A 17900-nucleotide genomic window follows, 5' to 3' on the forward strand; every position below is an offset into this window, starting at 1 on the left:
AACAGACACTCCAGTGCATTCCTTTCTGCTTAACCTTGTATAATTCATGAGGAAATGATCTCGCTTTAATGTCTACTCGGTTATTAGTCCTGAGATTAAAATTTTCACGCGCTGGTCACTTCTTTATGCTTTTTCAGTTGTCCTCGTCTATAGCATCTGCTGTTGCCCTTTCATATGGCTCCTTGCACATTTTAAATATATATATATATAATAAATTCAGAATTCAACTGAATTGAACCCTAAGATTTCAAAATGAATGGATGCAAATATTGGAAACAAAATAAGTTACCGGAGCATAACCTGTGTCCTTCCACTGTGAATGCGTCTGTGTCATCAGTACTGAAACCTGCACGCTGAGACACTGCCCTCACCTGCGAGTCAATCACATGCCTTTCCCAATTAGAAAATTACCGAGGGCAAGAGAGTATGTCTCAAAAGCCACTTTGTGTTCTGCAAAGACCGTAGCATGAGATACTCCGGTATGTTGCAATAGTTCTGCAAACATACAAACTTGCCTTTCAGCCTAACATCTCCATCTTTGGAAAGGTTCTTATTCACCTTACAAATGCTGAGGCTTAAAGCTAATGAGAAATGAATGACTGATAGAGACAGTCACTTTCCCAAGAAAATGTAATTGCTCTGTCTGCCACACACACACACACACACACACACACACACACACACACACGTCATGCTTTGGTCCCTGGGGTCTTCTACCATCCCTGAAGCAGTTAGTTGTCATTGCATTAATGAAACAGCATGGCCAAAGCGGTGTAAATAAGAAAGAGTTTGCTATGATTGACAGTTTGTTCTGTTTGGATGTTGTTGTTGTTGTTGTTGTCATCGTCATTGTGTTGGTTGGTTGGTTGGTTGGTTGGTTGGTTTCTTTGGTTTTGTCTGCTGTTTGGCATGTGTTGAGTCATTTCTTAAGAGAGATCCACAATTGAGAAAATGTCCCAACCAGATTGGCCTGGTAACAAACTGTGAGATATTTTCTTGATTATTGATTGGTTTGGAAGGGCTCAGAGCACTGTGAGCGATGCCATTCCTGGACAGGGGTTCCTGGGTGCTATAAGAAAGCAAACTGGGCAAGCCAGGAGACATAAGCCACTAAGCAGTACTCCTCCATGGCCTCTACATCAGTTCATGCTTCCAGGTCCTGGCCCTGAGTTCCTGCTCTGACTTTCCTTGACTACAAGTTATAATGTGAAATAAATCCTTTCCTCCGCAGGTTGCTCTTTGTTATGGTATTATAACACAGCAATAGAAACCCCAACTAAGACATAGAGATGAATGTGATGGGGAGAGAATCCATAGTGATGGGGGAGGCACAGCAGCAGGCAGCTGAAAGGGAAACCTGAGATTCACACTTTTAATTTCTAACAACAGCAGAGAGAGCAAACCGAAAATGAGACTATAAACTGACAGTCTGAGTGGCATACTTCCTTCAGCAAGGCTGTGCCTCCCCAAACAGGGCCACCAACAGGGGATCAAGTGCTCAAATGCATGAGGCTCTGGCAGCCAGTTCTCATTCAAACCATGACAGTTCTTTGGCAGTGTCGTACAGCTTCTCAGGGCCTCATAGGCTCAGTTCCCACTAATAGTGTTGTCTTAGTTAGGGTTTCACTGTTGTGAGCAGACACCATGACCAAGGCAACTCTTATAAAGACAACATTTAATTGGGCCTGGCTTACAGGTTCAGAGGGTCAGTCCATTATCATCCAGGTGGGAACATAGCAGCATTCAGACAGGCATCGTGCATAAGGAGCTGAGAGTTCTACATCTTGTTATAAAGGCAAACAGGAAGTCAGACCCTATACTGACTTCTAGGCAGCTAGGATGAGGGTCTTTAAGCCCACCCTCATGATGACATACTTTCTCCAACAAAGCCATACCTACTTCAACAAGGCCACACCTACAAATAATGACATTCCCTGGGCCAACCATACCATCACAAGTCTCTAGTAACTTGATCTTAAATTCAAATTCAGAAGTACAAAATGAGAAAAAAGTATTTGTATGTGCATGTACATGTGTATGTACTTGTGTGTGTACTGTGTATGTGTGCATGTGTGTGTGTGTGTACTATGTGTGTATACTGTATGTATATACATGTGTGTTTACTGTGTGTGTATGTGTACATGTGTATGTGCCTGTGTATGTACTGTGTGTATACTATATGCATGTGTACATCTGTGTGTATACTGTATGTATATACATGTGTGTTTACTGTGTGTGTATGTGTACATGTGTATGTGCCTGTGTATGTACTGTGTGTATACTATATGCATGTGTACATCTGTGTGTATACTGTATGTATATGCATGTGTGCAGTGTATATACTGTATATGTATGTGTGCATGCATGTGTGTATGTGTGTTTGCATATGTAGCTAAAAGAACAACTATTAAACTAGAACTACAAGATAAGAGCCTGTGATGACCCTGCAACAGTTTCCTCTCTTTAGGAGAAATTCATCACTGTCCGGATTTTGACAGATAGCTTCAGGCAAGCCAGAGTTTGAAATAATGCTTGACTCCTGGCAAGCTGAGTAGACAGGCTCTCTTCCTTTGATGATAGTCAGGCTTAGGAAACAGGGCTCTAGAACTCTGCCCACTCATGATTTAGCCTGCACCAAACCCACTGAATCGAATGGTTGACTCATTTTTAATCAAGTTTCAAGATTGTTCAAGGACATAACAGTAACCAGAGTGTGTGTGTTTGTCCTGTTTTCACTATTATATGTATTGCCTTATGATCTCACTGGAAAGAGGGCTGGGAGGGAACTCAGTGGCAAAACATTTGCCCAGCACACACAACACACACACACACACACACACACACACACACACAGCAAAAGTGATGCTGGAATATGCAAACTGTGACACGTCCTGAGTGTGGAACATAAGGTGTGTTTGAGGTGTTTCTCCTTTAATTCATTTGAAATTTTGTTCTCAGTGTCACATAAAATACCTTTGTTCTAAATTTACAATTATCTTAAGTAAACATCTCACAAAGTTTATTAAAAAAAATAATAATAACCTAAACCAGACTTTCGTTTCTACTAAAAGTTCCCAGGGGAGCTGGGTTTCACATCTGAGACCCTGAGTTAGCTAAAAGATTTATAAGGACACATGTAGAAATACAAGACCCTATTGGGTGCTGAAGCAGGCCTGAGACGTAATTATGGTTGTCTCTGCTCTCCATTCCACTGGAAATTGCTCCCAGGAGCATGGGGTGAGGTGGTTGGCAAGGAACAACATAAATGCTCCACATAATATGACCACCTGGTCCCCTTTCCCAACCCAGTCCAAAGACCACGAGAAGACTGCACAATGCGAGGCTGACATTAAACTAGGGGAAATATTTTCTCCATTCAGAGCCAGTGTCAACAATTGGTTTGCATGACCTTGGGGCCAGGTGTAGTTGAACTGTCTCTGTGCTGTCACTGTTGCCCAGGAGGCCTGTCATAAGTACCATGTCTGAAACAAAAATCTGCGCATCCAAGAAAGATGTGCACTACAGTCCGGGAACAGAAAATTGACATTTTCCTTGTAAAAACTGTAAATGCTTAATAGTTTGCTGAAATCTCTCAGAAGTGAAGAAACACACTGGGAGGACTGAGCTTAGCAGCCTCTTGCTTTTGAAAATGTTCCCAGATCTTCTTTTCATGGGACAGGGTGGGGTTGCATGTTCATCTTGCTCCACTCCCCACCCACGAGGGAACCACTGGTTCTTACAGGCCTCTGCTGAGTACAGGAGGTAGCAGACATTTCTGCTGTCCTTGTCTCTGCCATGATTTAACTATCATAGCACCAAATGTGGCCATCCAGAGGACACAAGTCTTCTATAATGAATGGTCAGAGTCTTGAGAACACAAGGGTAAAATGTCAGAATTCAGTCATGGAAGGAAAGCAAGATTTAAAAGGATGATTAGAGGAAACACTCATCTATCTGTTCCTTTTAAGGACACTCCAGCCATCAGCACCAGCCAGTCAGACACACTCACCTCTGCCTAGGACAGCTGCACGGCTGAGCAGCACACGCTCGCCACCTTCTAACACTGCAGTCCGGAAGCCAGAGGCAGGAGCCACTTGCTGAGCCATCGCTCACAGGTGAAACTCAGTTCTGCTCTGTGGTTTGAAGCCGGGAGATTCCACTGCTCAGTACGAACCTATTGCACCCACGAATTTGCAAATACATGACCTGAGAAGTGGAAGGAAAACCATTAGAGGAGCATGCCTCGTCAAATGCAAGCGCTCCAGAATAGAACAGCCCACCCATGGGCCACAACTCAGCAATGGCGATATTTGTCTGCACAGAACAAAAGAGTTTCGCCATATAGAGTGAGACCTTTGTTCCAGCTGTCCGCGGTTATCTACCTCTAGCTGGTTGGAAATGAGGGCGCATCACAGTACAATCGGCAGTGGTTTCCCACAGGAACACCTCTCGGATGCAATGAAAGCTTACTGTGTGTTATTGATAAATATGAAGTTCCAGAAGGCAGGACATGCTTAGCTATCCCTTGTGTGATCATGATCTCAGCCGCATGCTAGTCTTCACATAGCAAAAGGACCCAAGTATTGAGGCACCATTCTGAAGCTCTCCTCTCATTTCTGTCCAACCATCCGGGTCCTGCTCTGCTTAGCTAAAAAAAAAAAAAAAAAAACCCTCTGCATAGAAAGATCCCCTGTAGATCTCATTATCAGGCATGTGGGTACCAAGTAAATACAGACACCAAGCTACACACTGACAGGCCAGAACGGAAAGGAAGGATTCCTGCCTTAAAAGTACCATGAGATGTTTTCAAAGCTTGAGTGTCTCCATTTTTCAAGCACACAACACACACATACATACATACATACATCTGAAACAAACACAGGCTAGACAGCTTAAGTGTTGCTCATTCACTCCTTATGAACACAGTCTACTTTAAGAAGAGGGCTACCTAAACCAAAAGCTACTCGCCTTACCCACTTCGTGTTATAATCAAATCTCACAATCAAAGGCCCTAAGAGAGCAGAACCAGATAGCCCAGCCAGTATCTGTGACCTAAATAAGACCTCCCTCGTAGAGTAGCATGAAAGATCAATAAATACAAAGGATTAGAGCAAGATGCCCTATTATGAAGATTGTAAAAGGACTTGTATAATTATTAGAAGCTATTTCTAATTTTAAGTTAAAATTCTCTCCATATCTTCTTGAACTAAAGGTGTTGGACTATCTGCCCAGACTGTTCAGCATTTGCTCCCTGTGCTTTGCATGTTATTCCCTGTGACTCTTATCTCATAGGGAAACAGCAAAGCCAAGACACAAAGCCACTCTTAGGATCATGCCAATGCCTTATTTGTATGCTTAGGTAGCAATACAGTCCATTTTCTTCTCTTTCTGCCTACTATACTTTCCTCAGAGAAATACGGCTTGCCCCTGACATAGCTTCAGTGTAGATGACAGGCACACTAATATTACTTCTACATCCCTCTTTTCAGGATGGAGATAATTTTGGAGGCAAAAAAAAAAAAAAGACATAAAGAATAAACAACAGCATAAATCGTTGTCAAAGGGTTGGCCCAGATCTCTCACCCGTGGATGCTGACACCCGAACACCAAGGAAAAAGCAGAGTCAGGTAGAAATGACCCCCCCACTTCCTCACCTGAGCAGGAATCTGACCTCAAATGACAACTCATCTGGGCCAAGGTTAAGGCCAACTGAGACAGTGAACACCCTCAAGCATCTCCTAGCAAGTCTCCATGGAAAATCAAAAAGAGAGTTGATTTTCCTATCACACTCGAACTACTTAATAAACTGAACTGTAAATACAGAACACTTGCTTAGTTAGGGTTTCCATTGCTGTGAAGAGACACCATAATGGAGGCAACCCTTATAAAGGAAAACATTTCATTGGGGCTGGCTTACAGTTCCAGAGGTTGAGTCTACTATCGTCATGGCAGGAAGCATGGCAGTGTGCAGGCAGAAAGACGTGGTGTGAGAAGGAGCTGAGAGTTCTATGTATTGATCCGAAGGCAGCAAGGAGGGGGACTCTGTGCCACCTTGGATGAAGCTTGAGCACACGTGAAACCTCACAGCCCACCTTCACAGTGACACACTTCCTCCGACAAGCCCACACCTCCTCAAAAGGCCACTCCCGATGAGCCAAACATTCAAACACATGAGTCCATGGGGGGCCGTTCCTATTCAAACCACCATAGCATTTGAAATAATAATCTTGGGACTGACCATATGGCTCAGTGGGCTGAGGCACTTTCTACCAATCCAGGTTTGGTCCCCAGGACCCATTTGGTAGAAGAAAAAAGCCGACTCCTACAGCTTCTTCTCTGGCTTCCATGTCCACAGCACAGCACAGCAAGCCTACACCTATCCCACTACACTCCAGCCCTTGTGTCTACCACATGCACACAATCTGTCAATCAATGCAAGTGAAATTGCTGGGAGCATAAAGGTCCTTACATCCACAGATCACCAGAGAAACCAGTCATGTTACTCACACAGGATTTCCCTTTCAAAGGGAAAGGTGTATAACCCGTTTTTCCATCCAGAAAGCTGGGAATTGGAGGTGATTAACAGCCTAATGGTCTGTGTTATTTGTTGGGCCAGGCCTTAGTAAGCTTCCCTGAGAGGACTGGAGGTGGCTAGTAGTCTCAATGACCCTTACATTATCTGTATAGCCAGGGGCTTCCCCAAACTCCTTCAGCTAGGACTGCAAGCTGGGTCAGAAAATTAAAAAGACAATTGAGGTTATCACACACCATTCATTTACTTCCCTGGTGACCTCTATGCTATCTGTGTGACCCAGACAAGGCCAGAGCCTTCCCTAGGCCTTTAAGCTAATACAGGTAACCTATCTCTGGAATCCTTCCCCTTGGAAGAAATGACATGTGCTTTGAGTAGAGTTCCGATGTAATTATGCCCCCTTGAGCACTGGGATTGTATTACACCAGGAAACTTCCCCAGATTATATATACTGTGCTTAAATATTTTGTCAATAAACCACCTGGCACCAGACTCTCTGGAAGTTCCATCCAGACTGATGAAATCAAGCTGAACCTAGCTTTCATTTTCACCTCTTTTTGGTTCCTTTCCCTGCCTGCCAGGATGATGCAGGCAGCATCCTCCTCATAAAATATACCAAGTAATATTATTTTACGAGAAGATAAAGAGCCAAGTATGGTATCTAAGACAACACCAAGACTGTTGACAGGACACATCAAAGTGGCATCAAATGAACCAGATGCAGAAGACAATAAGCAACTGGTGGGATTTCCTTCGGTGGAAAGGTGTCATGGAGGATGGCCAACTGCCTTGTTAGTGACCGCAGTCCACAGCACAGTCTTCAGTACTGCAGATCCAGAAAAAGCACTGTGTCTGTGCCCACAAGATTGATCAGATGATATTCACATACCAAAGACATTGGTAATAAGCTACAGCACAATAATGTATGGGAAGAAACAGAACCAGTGTCCCTGGGGGCTCATTTCTTCCCATTTCTGGGAGCTTAGGAAGAGTTGACTCAGCAACTCTCCCAGGAATAACAGGCTGATTCCAGATGCTGAGACTCAAAGATGTTCCTCCCTAATGGGGTCAGTTCCTCCACCAGGAGCTTGTATAACTACGGGGACACAGGTTCAGAGATAGCTCTCAATCCATATGTCCCTAGGCTAAAAGTTCAGATTGGAACTGCTCTGATAGTGATGTGAAGGTGAATCACACTGTAAATCAACATACTCCTTCCTCCACTGAGGAAGTCTGACTAAAACTTGCCTGCTAAACAAACGGTGTGCACGGGGACATTGTAGATTGACATTCTGGTGTCACGTCATGTGTCCTCGTGGACTGGCAACAACCAGGTGGTGGATCACACTGCACAGTGTTATAGAGTTAGTTCTCCGTGTGCACCTGAGAGGAAGCAGTCAGACCCAGCCTAAGCACGTCTCTGTGAGCCAGTGAGAACTTAGAGCTGCTATTCAGTAGATCCTGTAGCATGTAACATCCTGAACAGTAGATACTAATTCATGTTTCTACTGCACTCAAGGTGGTGAAGAGCATCCATGCCTGTTTTAAAAGACAGCAGGCCAATATGGACTGATGAACATAGACTTTCTAATGCCTGCGGTTGATGGTTTTCCCAGAGCACCTCACAGCAGTTTGTACATCTTGGCGCGGATGCAGAGAAAAGCCATCAGAGATGTACTGTTTAAATATGGCAGCTGTTCTTCATGCCTAGCAGACCCTTGCCCATTACAGTACCCTAAAGGCTCACAGAAGCCATGCCTAAACATGGTATAAGACTTTTGTGGCACACTGGTGTGCCATGGCCTTCTTTCTCTCCTAGAAAGACACCCCCAATCCGTCTCTTTCTGTTGAGTAAGGATTCCCAAAAGGCTAAGAAAACCCATATTTCAAGATAAGACCTCTAAGGCTCACTGATATTCTCGAGCCTCTGTCTTCCCAGAATACCTGTGATAAACTGAAGCATGGGTCTTTGCACGTCCATAGTCTGACACCTTATGCTGAAGTCCCAACTCCTAGCAAGTACTTCAGAAAGTAACCATGTTTGGAAATAAGAGTTTATATAAATGGCTAAATATGGCTGGTGTCCTAATAAGAAGATGATGTGTGTGCACAGACAGATTAACTTGTGAGAGCAAGACTGAAAAACGCTATTAATTAGCAAGACGAAGAGAGCAGTCTCAGACCTCTGATCCTAGACTTGTGGAGAGCAGATGTCTGGTGTCAATGGTCCCCGTCTGGATATTTTGTTATCAAAGTTCTAGCAAACAAGTACAGCTTCCCTACTTGACAGCTTCGCGGCAAATGCAGGATACAGCAAAGAGAGGAAATCTTGAAAAATAACTCAGGAGGGAGTGTCCACACCTAGGAGTCTGTGTCTGGAGCAAGAAGCCGGGTGGGGAAAAAGACCAGCTGGATCTTCTTTCCAACATCATTTCTATCATTTAAATTATATCATTTTGTACTAAAGACCTAAATTTCTCTATGGAAAAACATTGTCACCTCCATCATCAAATATACTTGGCTTCTTCTATCCAGAAACTAAAACTACATAAAAATTTTCACTTGGCTTCTCTGGCTCCTCCTTCTTTAACTGCTGTCTCCATCCTTCAGTGTCATGAGTGTTTGAAATTGGCTTTAGAGACAGATAGGATCTGTCTCTATCCAATGGGAGAGAAAGGGCATAGGTTGTGTCCTGGGGTGAAAAGGAAGATGATAGCCCTGTCTTCCCTATCAGGGCCACCAAGAAGGAAGATGGTCTTTGCACAGCTGTAGTTACCTTGAGGAAAGAGTATCTCAGCATCTTCTGCCAGGCTGGAGAGCCACCAAGCCTGCCCCAGTATGGTGGGTTCTGATGAGTCATCCAGCTTAGGGGTCTGTAATCTACACTAGGTTATGAGTAAATCTAATTCTATTGATGGAAAATAAGCAAGGATAATGACCAGTGCTAAAAGCAATTTTTCATTTTGGCCAATAAATTCCACTTCTCATGCCATCCATCCGATCGCCTACAAACATGTGACTGAGAGAGAACTGGTTACATAATCAGGCTTTCTTTTCCAGCGCAGGCTTTTCTTTGGTAAAAGCGCTAATGAGTCATGATGGTTAATCTTAACTACTCGTCAGGGTGGAGGAATGTCTGCAGGTCAGGAGAGCATACATCTAGGTGTGCCTGCAAGGTTGCCAGAAGTAACTGACTAAGGCAGGAAGGCCCACTCTAATGTGCCATTCTATACCTCAATGGCCCTGATGAAATCAAAGAGGCAAGAGAGAAAATCAGCTGACATCATCTGTCCCCTCCCTGGCTTCTTGCCACCAGCTGCTCAACTCCATCGCAACCGCCCCACTGCAGTGGACAAAAATAATGTATAATATATATATATATATATATATATATATATATATATATCATTGTTGGTCCAGGTATTTTGTCACAGCAACCAGTAGTTGACCAACAGTTACAAATGCCACCTCCTCCCAGTGACTAGTGATGTTATTCAAAAAGCTAACATGTGACACAGGTTTTTACAGTTAAAAAAAATGGTTTAAATGACAGGTTTTGCATTATGACTATCTCAATACAATAAAAACACACGAAATTTCAGTTGCATAAGCTATGGCCTGTAGGCATCTTAAATCTTGCAAATGAACAATTAAGCTATCCAATGTTGGGCAGCGTGCCAGGCCAGGAGGGGGTTGATAGTGCATAATGGGTGCCCAAAGAGAAGTCAGCGTCTTGTGTTAGCCTCACTCAAAGAACTTAGGTGCCACGTGCCAGTCACATTGCCCTTTTGCTGTTTAGAGTTTCCTACAAGGTATTTGTCTGCTGTTTTTGAAAGAGGAGGTCAAGGCTCGGGGTAGAAGGCCAGACTCCAGATGTTGCCACTCCCACTGTCAGAACCAAATTCGGTCTCTCCACGTGGATTGTAACTAGAAAAGACAATGGCCCCTTTCCAGGGGAAAAAAAAAACCTTCTGTTCTGGGGCTGCCTTAAAGTGTGTGATTTCATGTTTAGCTTTCAGTGCAGAACCATAACAGACTACACTGATTATACTTTTTCTGTATGCAAAACATGCCACTATCTTGGGGGCTGCGGTGAACCCCTGCCATCACCAGGCTTAGGATCTGGACGGGTTGACAAAACATGTTTCTTATTAGCGATGGTTACTCCCGATGAGATTACCAGGAAAGATTAATTACAAGGATTCTTCTTGGCATGCCCAAACTATTTCCCTCAGTCAATATTTCAACTACTTGTCATCTATTTTGTAATACAATTTTGACTTGCCATTCAGATTGCAATGACAGCAACATTTTAGAAATAATTGGATCTCTTTCTAATTGAGTGGGCTTGACTTTCTTTTCAATGTGTGAGTAGGGTTCCTTTCCTTTGCTGTGATGTGAGCGTGGCCTTTGTTCGTGACCCAGTCCTTAACAGTTGAGTAACAGTCCAGTCCTGCTAGGGAGCTGGGTCAGTCTCCAAACACCTCATTGTATCCATGTGCAGAGTTCCCAGAGGCAGCTTCTGTGGGTGGAACTGGCTACCACGAGGCCTGCTGAAATGAAAACAATAAATAGCCCATACATAAAGCACTTACCGTGTACTTTGTCTAAGTACTTTATTTTATTAAGTCTCACCAGGGACTTACTATGGTTTGGATAAGTATCTGTGAAGGCCCATATGTTAAAGGTTTGGTTCTCAGCCGATGGCTCTTTTGGGAAGTACTGAGCCATCTCTTCGTCCCCAACAATAGTGTCTTAAGCGCTATTCAAAACCACCGTTGTAAAATGTCTGAGATGTAACTGCTGCTTCCTAGATAGTTTCTTTACACCTACAGCCATGAGGTAGGATTCAACTTGTACCCCTTCTGTGTTAGAGGGCTTTCTTACTAATTCGTCCAATAGATGTGAGTGAGATTGACATGTACCACTTCCAAATGGAAGTACTTGTCATCTAGGGATGGGTGCTCGGGCCCTCTCTGCCTGTCCAGCAATTGCGTGTATAGATCTTATTAGAGCAGCACCCTAACACAAAGCAGATGGGGATTCTGAGCCTGGAAAGCAGCCACCCACAGCAAGCTTTGCAAATGAGAAGCAAACTTCTGCTGTTTGGTAGCAATTGCTACAGCAGCATAGTCTTGCCTAACATGACCATAATGTATATCATCTATGACCTAGAGCCATATGTAAAGTTTTTAATAACCATCTTGCCCCATTGATACCTGAACATCATTTGGATAGTAGCATTGTGAAAATGGTTGCTAACATGAAGTTCTGAGGGGAATTGAGAAAAAAAATCTGTGGTCTTTTGCATGAGAGGAGCCCTCATAGACTTATATGGTTGAATACTTGGTCTCCTGTTGGTTGAACTGCTTGGGAAGGATTAGGAGGTGTGGCCTTGTTGGAGGAGGTGTGTAACTGGGGATAAGCTTTGAGGTTTCAACAACCTAGTAACCATTTCCCGTGTTCCTCTTGGTCAGGCATAGTATAGCACTTGGGAGGCAGAAGCAGGCAGATCTCTGTGAGTTTTAGGCTAGCCGTCTCTACCACATAGTAAGTCCCAGAACAACAAGAGCTATGTAGTGAGACTGTCTCAAAAAAAGCAACAACAATCCAGTGTTTCTCTCTCTGCCTCCTCAGCACATGTGTATGCAGCTGTTCCTGCCTCTGAGTCTTTGCTCTGCCATCATGGACTCCACCTCTCTGAAACTGTAAGCCCAATTAGGAGCTTTTTTTTATACGTTGCCTTGGTCATGGTGCTTTGTCACAACAACAGAAAAGTTACTAATATGGATTGTTTTCATAAATCTATGTGCTAATTCACAATGTATCTCTTTCGTTCTATAAAAAAGAATGGTGCAGGCAGCCCAGTGATCAATAGTACCATCCTTCAACACAAAGAACAGCCCATTATATCTTGCAAATAGAAAAGTAATTAGCTAAACTCATTCTGAAAGATAGGCACAACGTGTAACCTCCATTTCTGCCAACATGACGATTATCCAAGGGTTTATGGGCACATCCTATGAGCAAAGGAGTATCGCTCCCAGCACTGTCAAATATCTGACACTGTCCCCTTCCAAAGGGATGCTTGCAACTGCATAAACTCAGTATCATTACCCTCCTGCTAAGCAAACTAGGCTTTCCAAGGACATTCTCCAGGCACCAGAAAGCCCTGCTTCCCAGAGCACATTCCTGTCTGCACAGAGGGATACTTGAAATACATGAATGGGAAGAGTGATTCAGAAAAATAAGGACTAAGCCTTCTCAAATTTTAACCACACCATTTTTGAGGTTAAGAGAAAAGCTCTATTGGTTTTTTAAATTTTAATTTAAAAATCAAAAATTCCTCTTTTTTGACCATGTCAGTATGGGGAGTGTCATATTGAGGAAAACAAGAAAAATTCTTTTTTGAGATTCAGTGAATCTGTCCAAATGCCAGAAAATATTATGATCAAATTTCTACATCAGGAGAAATAGAGACAATGAGGTACTCACTCAGGGACATCCCAGTCACAGTACACAGATCTCAGTTATTGATTAGCAGCATCCTTGGAGACACAAGCAGTAGAGCAGCCATCTTGAGAGCAGCACACTGTTGAAGCCTGTGTAGTTAGAGTAGATACATAACAGTAACTCATTAGGACAGATGTCTCCATCCTTATGACATGTGAAAAGTTCTTACAAATTGTAATGTACCATTTGCTTATTTTTTATTTGTGTGTGTGTGTGTATGTGTGTGTGTGTGTGTGTGTGTCTGTGTGTGTCTGTGTGTGTATGCTGCCTGTGCTTGTACGTTCATATATGGAAAGCAAAGATTGACATATGCCTTCTTTTCTCAATCACTCTCCTTTTTTATTTTTTGAGACAGGTTCTCTAACTGGGCCTAGAGCTCAATTACTGAACCAGACTGGGTAACCAGCAAGGCCCAGCGAGTCTCCTGTCTCCTCTCATCACACTGAGGTTACACATGGGTACCACCACATCCAGAGCTCTACAGAGGCTGAGAATCCACACACTGGTTCTCACTCTTGCCTAGAAGCCCTTGCTTGTGTTTTCTCACATTCTTTTGTCGATGTGGTACTGAAATTAAAAAGATGTCTATTGACTCCTTTGTAATGGTGCCTTGCTTGCATTTTTAAACTTCATATGTGTATTACAGACAAAGATTTCCCACATCATTTCCTTTTAAGAGAAGCAATCTCTGAGTGAACAATTTAGCTTGCCTCTGCATGTGTCACGTCTGTATGTTTTACAGTAGCTACCTAGTGGTTAGGGAAATGCAAAAATACATTCCTACATTATCTATCTCATGGGCCATGTGAATTCCTTGTATATTTATTGTAATTTAGGGTGTTCGTATACATTTTTACTTTCCATTGAATCAGTACTATGCACAAGTGTGTGGAGAGGTGTGACATTCTCGGGCATATACACAGTGAGTGATAACTGGACCAGGCAATGACCACAAGCTTTCTTCAGTTCTTCATGGGGAAACTCAAAACAACTCAGAGCTTTTAAGGCAGATGCATTCCTGTGTGCAAGCAGTTTATAAAGCGGGCAGAGAAGCATCTCCCTTTGGCAGGTTAAGCTGGTCTTACATGAAGACAAGAAACTGACCTCTGGAGACAGTTTGTAGGTTTCTCTGACTTTCCATAAAACTTAACTGATCACCACTCAAATGGGACCAACAGTTGACCGGTCTTCGCTTTGTTATTGCTTTTTCTGAGTGACACATATTCCTCCCCGTGGAGATCTTCCCTCCTTATCTGTTTGTAACTAAAAAACTTCCTTATCCGCAGAAAGCGGTAACACCTTCCACTTCAAGCCAAATGCGGAAGGGAAGAAGTTTTACTTTTATCTGCCAATACTAGGCCAAAACAAAACAAAAACAAAAACTCTTGAAATTGGGGACATTATTAAATTAACACAACAGACCATGATGGTAGTCTTTTGATTGGATAGATGGAATTAAACCCCAAGGAACCTGATCAGTGCCCTTTACAAGGCCTTAGGCTGCATCTTCAGTGAGTATGGGAGCATCCTGTGGTGACAAAGACATCCTATGGCAATCACTGCCATGTGGACACTATAGATTCCCTCAACTATCATGGGAATGAATATGCTACAGAGTAACACCACTCTCCAAAATGTTCAAAAAGAAAATAATGTATGGACATGACCTGATTTTGAAGCTGGGTACAAGGAAAAATTATCCTTTCTCCCTTATTTTCCCCTTTTCACGCCCCAGCCCAGTACCATCTCCCCTGACTAGGACAAGAACCTGCAGAAACCAGAGGTTTCAACTTACTACCACCATGCAGAAAGGACTCCGACATGTCCTTGGTATCTGCTTGCAGAGAAGAATTTATCAAAAGAAAACCACAGGCCATCCTGTTCATCTTCAGCTTTAAACCCAGAAATACGACAGCGGGTTCCTGAGCCCCTGTGGATAATGCATTACTACATTCAAAGCACGGTTCAGCTCGGGTTCTTCTAGGGCAGAAGTTGCTGAGAACCTATTTAGCTAATTAAAACTTCACAGAAACAAGGGGAAAACAGAAAATGTTCCACGGCACGGCCAAGATGATCTCTAGACACTTCACAGGCTGGCCAAGGACCAGAAACCCAATTTAACATTTGCAAACGTTTCTGTGAAATATTTGACTCCTCCCTGGGCAACTGGAGATTTACAAACTACTAAGGAACATTCAGCTTGCTAATGAAAACTTTATAAATACTTAGTGCCAGTGAACTCAGCCAGGGTGCTAATTCTGCCTGGACTGGACACCACAGTCTGAAAGGATACGTTGCATGCTTAGCCCTAGACCAGCTCAAACCCTGCAGCTTACTGAAGCTGAGCCTGCCATAAATTGATGACTCAATTTAATAAATGTGACAAATGTCTTTATTTGGGCTGTGGGAAAAAAATCTACCAATTATAAAGACCCAACGATGCAAAATAGGAATTCAGTGAGACCAACAGCTCTCCATGCTCAGGTCCATCTCTGGGAGGAGCACGTGCTCACACTCGGGTCTCTTCTGCCCATTGGGCGCTCCTTGCTATTTTTTCTGATAGCCAGATAGCCACAGCTCTCACCTGAGTGAGCACCTGTTTAACCAGTGGCCCCTGCTATTCACAGCAGACAACCAAGCCAGCCTTTCTTTCTAGGCTCTGGGCTGGCAAATAACCTCAATGAATAGCCTTGGGCTTTTGCTATTTCCAGTCGGCATTTTTTTAAATGTGAGTGATTAGGTGATACTTAAAGAATCTCATCAGCAGTTGCAACCCATCAGTGAGCAGTGAGCTCCTGGGATCCCAGAGAATAGCAGGGCAATCTGGGTAGGCAGCAGGGCAGAGGCAAGGGAAGGTGCCAGTAAGCCTTTAATTAAGGATGGAATGCAGGCTGGGTCTACATGGTTGTCCTGGGTTTCAAATTTTTCAACCCCCAGATAAAGGAATTGTGAGTGGTGGGGCTAAGGTGATGGCTTAGGCTGTAACTAAAAGGCTTTGTGTTGTGAGGAATCGGGTGGTGGGGGGGGGGGGACATCAGTGGACTCTCCTGTTCTAGAGGCAGTGTGGCCAAAGGGGCTCCTCCCTGCTGGAGCTTGTCCTTGGCACTCTTTGTTTATTTATTTATTTATTTTGTTTTTTAGCAGAAGCAATCCAGGGGAGGCCAAGGCATCCTCTGCTCTTTCTTCCAAGATTCAAGAGCCATTTCTCTCCTTGAAAGAATAGAGGGAATGGAAACCAGACCCTCCAAGATAACCAGCCACAACCAGCTTTCCTGATGTGACAGACACAGAGAGAGAGAAAGAGAGAGACAGAGACAAAGACACAGAGAGAGGCGCCTTTGCAAAGCAGTTTTCTCATCCATCAGCAGTCCGCTGCTGACAAACCTTTCTGTGACCAGGGAAGAGCACCACCGCACCACTGCAGAAAGATCATGGGTGTGATTGTTTTTGTCATGACTTAGCAACTATGCTCTATTGCTATTCGTTTCTGTGTGTGAGTCAGGGTTTGTCTGTGAAGTCCAGACAAACCTAGAATGCACTACATAGCCGAAGCTTGCTTGAAACTCATGACAATCCTCCTGCCTCGGTCTCCCAGAGCTGGAACTATAGGTGAGCTTCATGGGGTCCAACTTCTTTCAGTCATTTAATTTTTTTCTATTTTATTTTATGTGTGATTGTGTTTGCTTGAATGTAGACACTTGCACCACATGGGTGCACATATGGGTGGAGGACAGTGGGCACGGAAGGTACTAGAAGTGCAGTTACAGGGGACTATGAACCACGCTCTGTGGATGCTGGCAACTGCCCCAGCTCCTCAGCAAGAGCGGCAAGTGCTCTTAACCGCTGAGCGGTCTCTACCTCATTACCCATTTATTACAGAACTTCCAAAGTATCCATTCATTGACTTCTTGGCCTTTGTCAACGAGCAAGTTCGCTGTACTTGGGACAGAGACGGGGCGGGCCTCCACAGGTGGACGGAATCTGCCAAACACATGGCTTACTGAGATGCTGGCAGTTATCGTTCTTCCCAGACAGGCTCCTTCTGGTGGGGAGGTAGCCATCAAGTCAGACACAGTATAACTCAGCTGGCTTTGTCTCTTAAGGGATCATCGCCTCACACACCCCTGACTGGTGCCCAAGTCCCCCATGGCAAAAACTAGATGCTGAGTCTAATCCCCACCCTAGTAGACCTCCGCCAGGCAGCAAACTTTCCTGGCCTGGTCCCTTGGGTTCCTGGTCTGGTCCCTTGGCTGGTTTTTCCAGGTTGGATGGCGCTGAGGCCCTTAACATCTTAAAGAGCAACAGCTCCGTTCAGTTGTTAGCATAGTCTTCGCCCTCACTCTAGCCAATTCTTAAAGTGGAAATACAAAGCACCTGGTCACAGGCCTTGTGCTCGGAGTTCCTCGCACCTCCAGGCATGGGCACCGGTCCTCCCTGCGCCTGCGCAGGAAGGTAGCTTCCCCTGGCATGGGGACCTGCTAGTGACAGGACGAAGAGGAGCCTAAGAAATGAAGTCGTTGCTCCTCCGAGGACCAAAGGCCATCCTCTTGAGCAACCAGTAAGAATGTAAAAGATCTCAGTTTCCACTGGTGAGAGAGAGCAGCTCTCCTTGTACTAGAGACAACCTCTTGTTTGGGAAATGGCGCCCCCAGATGGCTGCAGCGAATACTGAAGAAAGAAGTGGCCCTGGTACCGGGCAGTCTTACCAGGCCTGGAAGACTCGGTACACAACCCTCACCCCTGGAAAGTCTGTGGATAAAAGCCAAGTAATAACAAAGGACAGGACCCAAAGGCAGGCAGCTAGATCTCTGTGTGACATCGTTCAGTTACTTAAATCCGTTGTGCCTCAATTGCC

The sequence above is a fragment of the Mus caroli genome, chromosome 3, assembly GCF_900094665.2.
Source record: "Mus caroli chromosome 3, CAROLI_EIJ_v1.1, whole genome shotgun sequence".
NCBI lineage: Eukaryota > Metazoa > Chordata > Mammalia > Rodentia > Muridae > Mus > Mus caroli.